The sequence below is a fragment of the Bos grunniens genome, chromosome 14 (genome assembly GCF_055505025.1).
Source record: "Bos grunniens cultivar Pamir isolate PY7600 chromosome 14, Bosgru_T2T1.0, whole genome shotgun sequence".
In the NCBI taxonomy this organism is placed as follows: domain Eukaryota; kingdom Metazoa; phylum Chordata; class Mammalia; order Artiodactyla; family Bovidae; genus Bos; species Bos grunniens.
The window spans coordinates 28,145,084-28,158,666 of NC_141178.1; the positions used below are offsets into that span (position 1 = coordinate 28,145,084).

Here is a 13,583-nt window from a genome sequence, read left to right on the forward strand (position 1 = left end):
CATTTTAACATGGAAATTGGATAACTATAGTTATATCATTATCTTATTTAGTTTTAAAAAAGCTTATATTTTTGTATGCATATATACAGAGAAAGGTATCATCAGAGAATATTTCCATAAGCATCTAGCATAATTTTAGCAGGATACTATAGTGACTCTCCAATCTTCAATCATAAAATTTCAGGAAAGATATTTAAGGGGCTATATCGATTTCCTAAACTCTCAGCTGAGCACTGTGTTTGGAGGAAGAGAGACTCATTGGCTCAGCATGGGCCACATATTCAGGGCTATGTATAGAAAATGGGAAACCCTCATGGCTTGACTGAAAAGTGTAATTCTTCAAAATTGGGAGAACTATTAACAGAAAAATGGCAAAATGGTTTTGGGAAGCTAAGTAAAAAAAGATGTCTACCACATTTTCTATTTTTATGAATTTCCACATGTGTGTGTGTACTTGTGTGTCACACGTTCTCTCTCTCATACACACACGCACAGACACACACATCACTGTTACCATGTATCTTTCTTTAGTTAATAATAGATGATTGACTTTTTCTATTTAATTGTAAGAGCAACCTATGTTCATTAAGGCCTTTCCTTGTTAAGTTTTTCTGACTTATTTGTTAAGTTGTGAAGTTGGTCTGGAACTATTCCCTATTTGATTAAAGAGTTGGGTTTGTATCTGATAATTGAAATGGCAATTTTTTGTGTGTGGTGAGGAAATGGATAAATATGAAATAGATGACGGGATAATTTTTATGGATACACTTTCGTGGTTCAGTTAAATCATATCTAAATGGGGCTTGTAAAAGCGATGTTTAGGGCTAATTCTACTTCCAGGTTAAAATTTACAATGATATTTTGTCATAATAAGAAGACACTTTTATAATCCTTCCACACTTCTTTTTGCACAAAAGCTAATAATTGCTAGACATAAGAAAAATAGATCAAATGGAATCAAGACTGGGGACAATAGACCAGTTAGAAACCTATTTTAGTAGTAAGAGCGTTTCAACAAGGCAGAGGAAACAGAAATAAATAAGAGAAAATAAATTCAAGGAAATTACAGAATGATTACCCCCATGTCCATGTCTACCTTTTTAGATGCAAAGGGTGATGAAATGAAGGAATTCAGATTTACTCGAAGCATTAAAAGATCATAATAGGGAGGAGAGAATTAAGTTCCCAAATCTTGACTTTGAGGTACTTGTGAAATATCTAAGTGAAAATTCCCAGTTAATTTAAGGTCTGAGACTCAATATTCATTCCTGCACACTCATCAATCATTGTTTATTTAGCTTCCTTTTTGTGTGTGTAAGGCACTGTTACAGGTTTGAAGGTTACAATCGAGGAGGTGAAGAGAACAGTCTTTGCTCTCGTGAACCTTAGAACCTAGGAAGGAAATATACAATAATCAAGGAGACAAATGAATACACAACATGATTTCAGTTATTGAGATGTAATGTGAAGAAAATAAAACAGATTTGAATCTAGACAAGAGATTATTTTAAATAGGGTGGTTAGCCTCTGAAGTGACATTTAGACACAGACCTCCAGTATGATAATTAATCTTGTCACATTAGCTAAGGGAAAAGAAAATTTAAGGGCAAGTTGTAAACATTGTCAAAACCCGCAGCGTATAATAATATAAAGATATAAAAATGTCCTTTGGATCTAGCTATCTGGAGGCAGTTGGTGACATAAATGAGAGTAGTTTTAGTAGGTAAAGGAACAGATGTTAGACTGAAGAAAGAAGGCATGTATGGCTTAAAAAAATAGAGGTAGCACAAGATAATTTTTAAAAGAAAACTTGGCTCTCAAGGGACAGAGAGAAGTAGTACTGAGGCCAGGATCTAGGGATGCCAGGAAAGAAATTTGTAAATGTTTCCAATTATATTTTCTCATGAATTTACGGAGTGAATAAATTTAAGCAACTTTCATTAGAAAATAAAATTTAGTTCATTGATAAAATGACATATTGTTTTAGGGGTAGGTAATAGTATTATTTCTTAGCCCATTAATTTCATGGTAGAACAAGGTGGACAAAAGCTGAAGTGCTCCATGGTACATAAAGCACAGAGTTGAAATTTAGTCACTGGTAGATTTCATGAGAACAGCTTGGAATTAGGACTATTTACAAAGGATTTCTAAATTTAAAGGATGGGTCTTTTTCCTTGAGCCATTGTTTTCATGATGAGAAATATTTTAAATTTTTTCTTTGAAGAATGGTGAAAACATTTGCTTTTTCTGAATTAATATATCTGGGAACAAGTCTTGGTAAAGGATGTTACCCCTTTTATTTAATAAACATGCAGACATACCTCTAAAACAAGCTGAAAATCTAAGCATAATTTGGCCTAATAATTTTAGCCCCACCATATTATTCCCTTCTTGAATGTAGAAGACATTCTTATTGTTCCAAGCAGCACTTAAAATACATTGTTAAATGATGTCAATGGCCATTATTTTTCTCATCCTTTCAGTGCTTGTTCCTTTATTTTACCAGTCAGTGATGCCATTTCTGATTTTTAAAATAAGACTTTTTATATTTTAAAAAAAAATGTTTCATCAAGAAAACCCCTGGTACTAAAAATTAAATGTCTCCAGGAATGTTTTGTGTCATTAGAATATGAACTAATGATTATCAGATTGGGTCTCTACCTAGAAACTGCTTAGGAGACCCAGATTTTAATTGACTGCAGCAAGTAAAACAGGGCTGTGTTTGCTATGCTAGGCAACTGTCAAGTCTCAAAGAAGTCTCTGAGCATTTTTCATAACCAATTAATATATGACACCTTAAATAACATGGACTTGCTATTCTTTATTAAAAGAAACTAGGGCAGGGTTGCTAAATGAAAAAAAAATGTTAGAAATATCTGCAGTCAGACAATTGTATTTCTGTGCAGAATTCCTGCAATTATTTCGAAAGGAAACAAAGATGACCCTAAGATTTTCTACAAACTTCCTTCACAATTTACACCTTACTTTTCATTAGAACAATGTCAGCATTATGTGCATAGATAGTTACTGAAAATTTTCTGACATGATGATAGTTTATCTGGTGAATAACAAATAAATCTGTGTTTGCTTTTTGATCTGTCCAACCATTACTAACTTCTTTACAGACTAAATCATTTTTTAATCTGTATATTAGGAGATGTTGAGCTTGCACCATAGCCTTTCCAGGGAAGCAGGCATATATAAATTACTTCTTTTTCTACTGTTTGTGTAACAGGGAGCAAAGGACATGGAAATAGCTATATTTATTCCTTACCATAAATTCAGACTCCATTCCCAACAGACTTTGTATTTTCTCTCCTCTAAAAGGTTATTTGAACACTGATTGTTTCAACATTAGAACATATTCCTTATAGCCAAAAAATTATCTAATTGTTGATTGGGTATATAAACTCCCACAAATTCTGTATATTAGAAATTCTGTAGCCTACCTATGTTACTAGTTGTGTAAACTTGAATTGAAAGGGAAATCATATGTTGGATAAAGAAAGAGGAGAAAGAACTGTTGTTAATTCAGTCACTAAGTCGTGTCTGACTCTGCAACCTCATGGACTACATGCAGCACACCAGGCTCCCTGTCACTATCTCCCAGAGCTTGCTCAAATTCATGTCAACTGAGTCAGTGATGCCATTCAACCATCTCATCCTTTGTTACCCCCTTCTCCTCCTGCCCTCAATTTTTCCCAGAATAAGGGTCTTTTCCAATGAGTTAGCTCTTCACATCATGTGGCCAAAGTATTGGATAAAGTATTTTGGATAAAGAAAGTATTTTGGATGAAGAAAGAGGAGGAAGAATAAATTATTTTATTTGATTTTACTGAGTCCAAGTTTGGTATTTTGCAAAAATTTGCAAGGGCTTGCTTCTGTTCAGTTCAGTTCAGTTGCTCAGTCATGTCCGACTCTTTGCAGCACGCCAGGCCTCCCTGTCCATCACCAACTCCCAGAGTTCACTCAAACTCATGTCCATCGAGTCGGTGATGCCATCCAGCCATCTCATCCTCTGTCATCCCCTTCTCCTCCTGCCCTCAATCCCTCCCAGCATCAGAGTCTATGAAAGTGAAGTCGCTCAGTCGTGTCCGACTCTTTGCGACCCCATGGACTGTAGCCTATCAGGCTCCTCCATCCATGGGATTTTCCAGGCAAGAGTGCTGGAGTGGATTGCCATTTCCTTTTCCAGGACATCTTCCCGACCCAGGAATTGAACCCAGGTCTCCCGCATTGCAGGCAGACGCTTTACCATCTGAGCCACCAGGGAAGCCAGTCAGAGTCTATAATTACACCCAAATTCTACTGCTTCTCCAACTTTACGATATATCATTGTCCACTTCTCAAAATTTCTCAGAAAGGGAAACAAAGTGGTTATGAAATTATCAAATGGCAAAAATCACTGGAGAAAGTTAGGAGTCTTAAAGTAAAAGTGAAGAAGAGAATAAAGATTGTAATTTGGGAACTCCCCGTTTTGTGAACTGTAAGGAATAAATTCTGCCTTCCACTAAAATTCTATCCACAATTTAGTACCAACATCTATATAGTGGGAATTTAAAGAGTTGCAAGACATTTTTATATTTTGGAACAATTAGAATAGTCAACCATAAAACAGGATTGCAAAGTCCACTTCATACAGTATTTGGAAGAAAACAGTATGAATAGATTTGAGAATTAAAACTCAATAAGCATTGTCTCTCCTCCATGAAAAATATTTAGTTGTAGATTTCTAGCAAGATTAAGAACATACAGAAAAATGAAGTGAAAAAAATGGAGAGAAGATCCTTGGAATATTTGTGGGAGATACTTTATGAAATCTTTAATGAAAGCTTCCATTAAAATTATATGCACAATAAAGTGTCAACATCTTTATATGGGAATTAAAAGATTCACACATAACATTACTAGATTTGAGATCAATATATAAATTGCACTAGTATGAAGCTGAGTCAAATGAGATCCCATATTTGACCAATTTGCTTGGCCTTATCTATATGCACATGCTGTTTCATCACTCCTGCCATTGATACTTTAATTCCTTTTTCTTTGACAAATACATTTAAGTACTGTAAGGGCTACATGTGTTTTCCCCCAGATTCATCTTGAAGGTTTCACTTTGTATGTGATGGTGTTAGGAGGTAGGGCCTTTGAGAGATGATTCAGTTCAAATGAGGCTGTGAGCGCGGAGCCCCCATCCTGGGAAGAAGAGACACCAGCGCTCTCTCTCTCCTCCATATGAGGATGTAGCAAGCAGTTTTCTGAAAGCCAAGAAGACGTTCCCCAGCAGAATCCAAGTGTGCTGGCATCCTGATGTCATACTTCCCAGCCTCCAGAACGATGAAAAAATGAATGTCTACTGTTTAAATCACTCAGTATATGATGTTTTGTTATGGCAACCTGAGATGACTAAGACAAGCACCTATTTTATGTCCTTCAATTTGCAAAGCACAGAAGTTTAAAAATGAGTAAGATAGGATCCTTGCCCTGAAAAGTGTCACTGTATTCTTGGATACAGCTTGAGTAGTATGAAATAAATGTGGAGCTATCAGAGTGATGCTGTCAGTTATATTTACACGCTAACTTGAAAGAAATCAGATTCTATATTTATTGGAAAATATCTACATCCTGCACTAAATCTAGTGACATATTGTTGTGTCTCTCCGTGTGTGTATTAAATTGTGTCAGTCTTTGGATTTCACAATCCAGAAGAGATGAAAACATAGAAAAAAGCCTCACTACAGTCCAGTGGTGCCTAACAAGAAAACTTATTTTCCTGACACTGACATTAATGGAGCATATTTTATCCTGGTACAGAAAGAACCCTAAAAGAACTGGCACTATCTTCAATAAAATATCCTATGACTTGAGATACTTACTGTAAATGTGGAGTCAATTAGAGAGCATAAGACAAAGCAAAAAAAGAAGAAGAAAACTAAGAGACTGTGGTTCAGAAAAATGTTACTGTATATCAGAGAAACCTGTTTGATAAATAGTTAAATCTGTGAAATTAGGAATCTGATTGGCATTTAGTCTCTTCCCTTGGACTTCATACTAAGAACTAAGCTAAAATTAACTATTCCTGAGAAATGTCTTCTTGTATCTTAAAGTAATATGTATTTAGAAAAATCAGAATGCCTTATAAATTGTAAAGCAAATTAAAAGAAAGATTTTAAAATTAAAAATTTGCATACAGAGATCTGGTGACAAAATGATTTTGATGCTCAAGGTGTTTTTCACATTTTTCTTTTTTACCTCTCTGTCTTGCATGTTGTTTCTTTTATAGCATCTATATATCGGTTTTGTGTCAATATTTCTAATTATCACTTATCTTCAATGCAGGAAACTTTACTGTGGGGTGGACTTGGGGCAGCAAGTCTCCAAATTATTTTGGTTGGCTCAAATTCCTCTCACATAACTTGCATTACCTTCCTATGGGCACATTCTCACCCCCACACCCAAATTCCAGCCCCCAATACTCCTACCAAATTTTTGAACTCTGATAAGGCTATCAGCAGCTTTCTCTAAGAAGCATTGCAGGCCAGAAGGGAGTGGCAAGATATATCAAATTCTGAAAGGGAACAATCTGCACCCTAGGATACTCTACCCAGCAAGATTATCATTTAAAATAAAGAATTTCTCAGATAAGAAAAAACTAAAAGAATACAGCAATACTAAGCCTAATCTAAAAGAAATATTGAAAAGACTTCTCTAAATAGAAAAGAAGTATCTATAGGGAAGAGAAAATAAATTGTCCAATCAATTGGACAATACAATTGGAAAGTAGATCACTTAAATAACACAGATTAAAAAAAAATTCTGTGAAAGTGATGATAACCACATGTGTATATGCTCAGTTGCTCAGTCCTATCTGACTCTTTGCAACGCTATGGACTGCAGCCTGCTAGGCTCTTCTGTCCACGAGACTCTTTAAGCAAGAATACTGGATTTGGCTGCCATGCCCTCCTCCAGAGGATCTTCCTCACCCAGGATCAAACCCTTGTCTCTTAAGTTACCTGCATTTGCAGCTGAGTTCTTTACCATTAGTGCCACCTGGAAAGCCCTGGATATTCCTTATACCTAGTAAATTTATGAGCCTGATGGAGGAAAATTCACTGCATCTCTGAGTTTTTTTTACTGACATAGCCATTGTTTTTGGTGAGGCTCCAAAATGGGACCACTGATTTGTTTTAGTTTTTGATACTTAGGTAAACTTTAATCCCTTTACTACTTCCTTCCCTAGTTTACTTGCTGTTCCCTCCTATGATTGGTATTGCTTATTCTACCTCCTAGCAAGAGGAGAAGCATATTTTATTTAGAAGTAGGGGAAGGAAAAATTAGGGTCTCCAGCAGAGAGGTTGACATTTCTAGAGAAGCAATTCTTCAGTTTTCTAGATACCTCTTTCCCTCCTAGGCTATTGCATAAACATCTTTTATAGAGAAGGCCTGGAAAGTGAAGTTGCTCAGTCGTATCTGACTTCTTGCGACTCCATGGACTGTAGCCCACCAGGCTCCACAGTTCATGGAATTCTCCAGGCAAGAGTACTGAAGTGGGTTGCCATTTCCTTCTCCAGGGGATCTTCCTGACCCAGGGATTGAACCTGGGTCTTCTGCATTGCAAGGCAGATGCTTTACCATCTGAGCCACAGGGAAGACCTGGGGTTGGGGTCAAAAACAATGGTTAATGAATAACTGTTTCTTCAAACGTTCTATGACAGTCAAGATACTTGGCTAGGCCTCTGTACTCAGAGGATCTCTAGGGTAGAGTCTAAAATGAATCTATATATTCACACACATATGCAATGTGTATATGAAAAAGTACAACTTGAATAAAGAAAGCTCAACATGATTATAGAAACTCTAGTTTCCCAGAAAAAAGTTTATTTCAGTTGCCCATGAATGGTAAAGATTTTATAGTTTTATATTTAATACGTTCAGAGTATGCAGATATTAAAAAAAAAACCTTCCAAGTATAAAATATATTTTATTTAGTCCTTAAAAATTGAAGGGAATAAAAATCATACAATGTCTGCTCCAAGATCACAATAGAATTAAACTAGAAATCAATACAGAAAGAAAACTGTAAAACTCTCAAATACGTGGATATTAAACAACACATTTCTAAAAGAAAATCACATAAGTCAAAGAAGAAATATAATGTGAAATTTAAAAATATTCTGAACTAAAAGAAAATGAAAGCACAATTTATCAAAATTTCTCAGGTGCAGCAAAAGTAAGAGAGGAAAATTTATAGCATTGACTGCATATATTAGAAAAGAAGAAAGGAGGAGAAGGGGATGACAGAGGGTGAGATGGTTGGATGGCATAACCGACTCGATGCACATGAGTTTGGGTGAACTCGGGGAGCTGGTGATGAACAGGGAGGCCTGGCATGCTGCTATTCACGGGGTCACAAAGAGTCGGACACGACTGAGCAACTGAGCGACTGAACCAACTCTTCGCGTAAAATCAATGACCTAAATTTCCTCCTTAAAATACTAGAAAAAGAACAATTAAATCAGAATAAAGAGAAGAAAATAAATAATAAGAATTATAATAGCAATAAAATTGAAAATAGGAATCAACAGAATCAATAAAATCAAAAGAAACTTCTTTGAAAAGATCAATAAAATCAATAAATATTTTTGGACTAACTACAGAATCAAGAGACAGGACACAAATTATTTATATCAAAAATAAAAGTGAGTCATCACTACAGATCCCATGGAAATTAAAATAATAATAAAGAAATAAAATGAATAACTCTATGCACACAAATTTGATAACCTAGATGAAATGGATCAATTGTTTGAAAGACGCAGTCTGTGAGAACTCACAGAAGAGATAGATAATCTGAATAGGCTTATCTGTTTAGGAGATCCAAGTCATGTTAATGACCATTAAGGAAAAAAGTTCCAGGTGGCCTCATCTGTGAATCCTATCAAATATTAAGGAACGGAGTATACCAATTCTCTATAATCTCTTTCAGAAGATAGAAGCAAAGGGAGTACTTCCAAACTCATCCTATTGCTGCTGCTAAGTCACTTCAGTCATGTCCAACTCTGTGTGACCCCATAGATGTCAGCCCACCAGGCTCTCCTGCCCCTGGGATTCTCCAAGCAAGAATACTGGAGTGGGTTGCCATTTCCTTCTCCAATGCATGAAAGTGAAAAGTCAAAGTGAAGTCGCTCAGTTGTGTCCGACTCTTAGCGACCCCATGGACTGCAGCCCACCAGGCTCCTCCATCCATGGGATTTTCCAGGCAAGAGTACTGGAGTGGGGTGCCATTTCCTTCTCCATCTCATCCTATTAGGCCAGCATTACTCTAAATACCAAAATCAGAGGAAGGTCTTATACAAAAAGACAACTGCACTCCAATCTCTCTTATGAATATAAGGATAAAATTCCTCAATAAAATAATAGTAAATTAGATTCAACAATGTGCAAGAAGATTTATACACCATGGCCAAGAGGGATTTATTCCAGGGGTGCAAGGCAGGTTCAACAAACAAAAGCAATTAATGTAATTCATTATAGCAGCAGGCCGATAAAGCAAAATTACATGATCATATTAGAAAAATTACCTGAAAAATACAACACTCATTCATTTTAGTTCAGTTCAGTCACATAGGCATGTCAGACTCTTTGTGACCCCATGAATGGCAGCATGCCAGGCCTCCCTGTCCATCACCAACTCCCAGAGTTCACTCAAACTCATGTGCAATGAGTCGGTGATGCCATCCAGCCATCTCATTCTTTGTCGTCTTCTTCTCCTCCTGCCCCCAATCCCTCCCAGCATCAGGGTCTTTTTCAATAAGTCAACTCTTTGCATGAGGTGGCCAAAGTATTGGAGTTTCAGCTTTAGCATCAGTCCTTCCAATGAACACCCAGGACTGATCTGCTTTAGGATGGACTGGTTGGATCTCTTTGCAGTCCAAGGGACTCCCAAGAGCCTCTCCAACACCACAGTTCAAAAGCATCAATTCTTCGGTGCTTGGCGTTCTTCACAGTCCAACTCTCACATCCATGCATGACCACTGGAAAAACCATAGCCTTGACTAGAAGGACCTTTGTTGGTAAAGTAATGTCTCTGCTTTTGAATATGCTATCTAGGTTGGTCATAACTTTCCTTCCAAGGAGTAAGCGTCTTTTAATTTCATGGCTGCAATCACCACCTGAATTGATTTTGGAGCCCAAAAAATAAAGTCTCACTGTTTACAGTTTCTCCATCTATTTGCCATGAAGAGATGGGACCAGATGCCATGATCTTAGTTTTCTGAATGCTGAGCTTTAAGCCAACTTTTTCACTCTCCTCTTTCACTTTCATAAAAAGGCTCTCTAGTTCATCTTCACTTTCTTCCATAAGGGTGGTGTCATCTGCATATGTGATATTATTAGATATCTGTTATTGATATTTCTCCCAGCAATCTTGAGTCCAGCTTGTGCTTCTTTGCCCAGCGAAGAAGCACATGATGTACTCTGCATATAAGTTTCTCATGATGTACTCTGCATATAAGTTAAATAAGCAGGGTGACAATATACAACCTTGACGTACTCCTTTTCCTATTTGGAACCAGTCTTTTGTTCCATGTCCAGTTCTAACTGTTGCTTCCTGACCTGCATACAGGTTTCTCAAGAGGCAGGTCAGGTGGTCTGGTATTCCCATCACTTTCAGAATTTTCCACAGTTTATTGTGATCCACACAGTCAAAGGCTTTAGCATAGTCAATAAAGTAGAAATAGATGTTTTTATGGAACTCTCTTGCTTTTTCGATGATCCAGTGGATGTTGGCAATTTGATCTCTGGTTCCTCTGCTTTATCTAAATCCAGCTTGAACATCAGGAAGTTCACAGTTCATGTATTGCTGAAGCCTGGCTTGGAGAATTTTGAGCATTAGTTTACTAGCGGGTGAGATGAGTGCGATTGTGCGGTAGTTTGAGCGTTCTTTGGTATTGCCTTTCTTTGGGATTGGAATGAAAACTGACCTTTTCCAGTCCTGTGGCCACTGCTGAGTTTTCCAAATTTGCTGGCATATTGAGTGCAGCACTTTCACAGCATCATCTTTCAGGATTTGAAATAGCTCAACTGGAATTCCGTCACCTCCACTAGCTTTGTTCGTAGTGATGCTTTCTAAGTCCCACTTGACTTCACATTCCAGGATGTCTGGTTCTAGGTCAGTGATTACAACATCATGATTATCTTGGTCGTGAAGATCTTTTTTGTACAGTTCTGTGTATTCTTGCCACCTCTTCTTAATATCTTTTGCTTCTGTTAGGTCCATATCATTTCTGCCCTTTATCAAGCCCATTTTTGCATGAAATGTTTCCTTGGTATCTCTAATTTTCTTGAATAGACCTCTAGTCTTTCCCATTCTGTTGTTTTCCTCTATTTCTTTGCATTGATCACTGAGGAAGGCTTTCTTATCTCTCCTTGCTATTCTTTGGAACTCTGCATTCAAATGGGAATATCTTTCCTTTTCTCCTTTGCTTTTCACTTCTCTTCTTTTCACAGCTATTTGTAAGGCCTCCTCAGACAGCTATTTTGCTTTTTTGCATTTCTTGTCCATGGGGATGGTCTTGATGCCTGTCTCCTGTACAATGCCAGAAACCTCCGTCCATCAGGCACTCTGTCTATCAGATCTAGTCTCTTAAATCTATTTCTCACTTCCACTGTATAATCATAAGGGTTTTGATTTAGGTCATAGCTGAATGGTCTAGTGGTTTTCCTTGCTACTGTTGCTGCTAAGTCACTTCAGTCATGTCTGACTCTGTGCGACCCCATAGACAGCAGCCCACCAGGCTCTCCCGTCCCTGGCATTCTCCAGACAAGAACACTGGAGTGGGTTGCCATTTCCTTCTCCAATGCATGAAAGTGAAAAGTGAAAGTGAAGTTGCTCAGTCATGTCCGACCGTCAGTGACCCCATGGACTGCAGCCTTCCAGGCTCCTCCGTCCATGGGATTTTCTAGGCAAGAGTACTGGAGTGGGGTGCCACTGCCTTCTCTGTGGTTTTCCCTACTTTCTTCAATTTAAGTCTGAATTTGGCAATAAAGAGTTCATGATCTGAACCACAGTTAGCTCCCGGTCTTGTTTTTGTGGACTGTATAGAGCTTTTCCGTCTTTGGCTGCAAAGAATATAATCAATATGATTTCGATGTTGACCATCTGGTGATGTCCATATGTAGAGTCTTCTCTTGTGTTGTTGGAAGAGGGTGTTTGCTATGACCAGTGTGTTCTCTTGGCAAAACTCTATTAGCCTTTGCCCTGCTTCATTCTGTACTCCAAGGACAAATTTACCTGTTATAGAGGGAAACATCCTCAATTTGATAAAGGTTATCTATAAGAAAAAAAAAGTGAAAGCCTTCACCTAATATAATACTTACTAGTGAGAAGCCTGAGACTTCCCCACTAAGATTAGGTATAAAGCAAGAAAGTCCTCTTTCATCCCTCCTTTTTAACATCATATACTGGAATCTCTGGGTAGCACAATAAGACAAAATCAAAAGGGAAATAAAAGGATAAGACATTGAAAAAAAAAATGTAAAGCTGTCTTTGTTCATAGATGATATGATTATCTATGTAGAAAATCCAAAGAAATCAATAAGAAAATCCTAAAACTAATAAGCAAAGCTGGAGAATATAAGCCTTAACCCGTGAAAGTCAATTGTTTTCCTATATACTACCAATGAATAAGTGGAATTAAAAGTTATAAACATGATACTATTTACATTAGTATCCACAGAAATAAAATAGATATAAATCAAACAGATTATGCACAATAGTTATATGAGGAAAGCTACAAAACTTTGGGGCTTCCAGGTGACTCAATAGTAAAGAATCTTCCTCCCAATGCAGGTGACAAGGGTTCGATCCCTGGGTCGGGGGTGTAGATTCTCTGGAGAAGGAAATGGCAACCTACTATGGTATTCTGCCTGGGAAATCTCATGGACAGAGAAGCCTGGTGTGGCTACAGTCCGTGGGGTCTCAAAAGACTTGGACATGACTTAGAAACTAAACAAGAACAACGCAAAACTCTGATGAATAAGATCAAAGAAGAACTAAATAAATAGATAGTCTATGTTTATGTACAAGAAGACTTAATATTGTCAAGATGTCAGTTCTTTTCAACTTGACCTAGACAGTCAATGTATTCTCCATCAAAATTCCAAATTGTTTTGTGGATATAAACAAAATGACTCTAAAATGAATAACAAGAGCAAAAGATCCAGAAAAATCAGACAACATTTAAAGGAGAATAACAAGTTGGAAGACTGACATTATCTGACTTTAAGACTTACTATAAGGTTATAGTAATCAAGTGGTATTGGCAATGGAGCAGTATAGATAGTGTGCAAATAGACTCACACAAATATAGTCCACTGATCTGATCACTGATCCACTGATCAAAAATGCAAAGGTGATACAATGGAACAAAGATGGTCACTTAAATAAATGGTGTTGGAACAACTGGACATCAACATGAAAATAATAACACTAGACACAGACTTAACAACCTCCAGAAAAATTAACTCAAAGTTGATCACATACCTACATGTAAAACACAAACTTGTAAAAGTCCTAGAAG

General features: G+C 37.1%; 1 long non-coding RNA gene across 3 annotated transcripts in view; it reads right to left on the reverse strand.

The window, feature by feature from the left end:
• Nucleotides 1-13,583, reverse strand: part of LOC147359235 (uncharacterized) — a 366,162-nt gene that overhangs the window by 67,090 nt on the left and 285,489 nt on the right. The window contains exon 3 of one of the 3 annotated variants that reach the window (XR_015140201.1): nucleotides 11,550-12,295. The exons of the other annotated variants lie outside the window; for them this stretch is intronic. This is a non-coding gene — a long non-coding RNA (uncharacterized LOC147359235). Of the gene's footprint in view, nucleotides 1-11,549; nucleotides 12,296-13,583 lie in introns of those variants that run through there. 3 annotated transcript variants of the gene reach the window in all.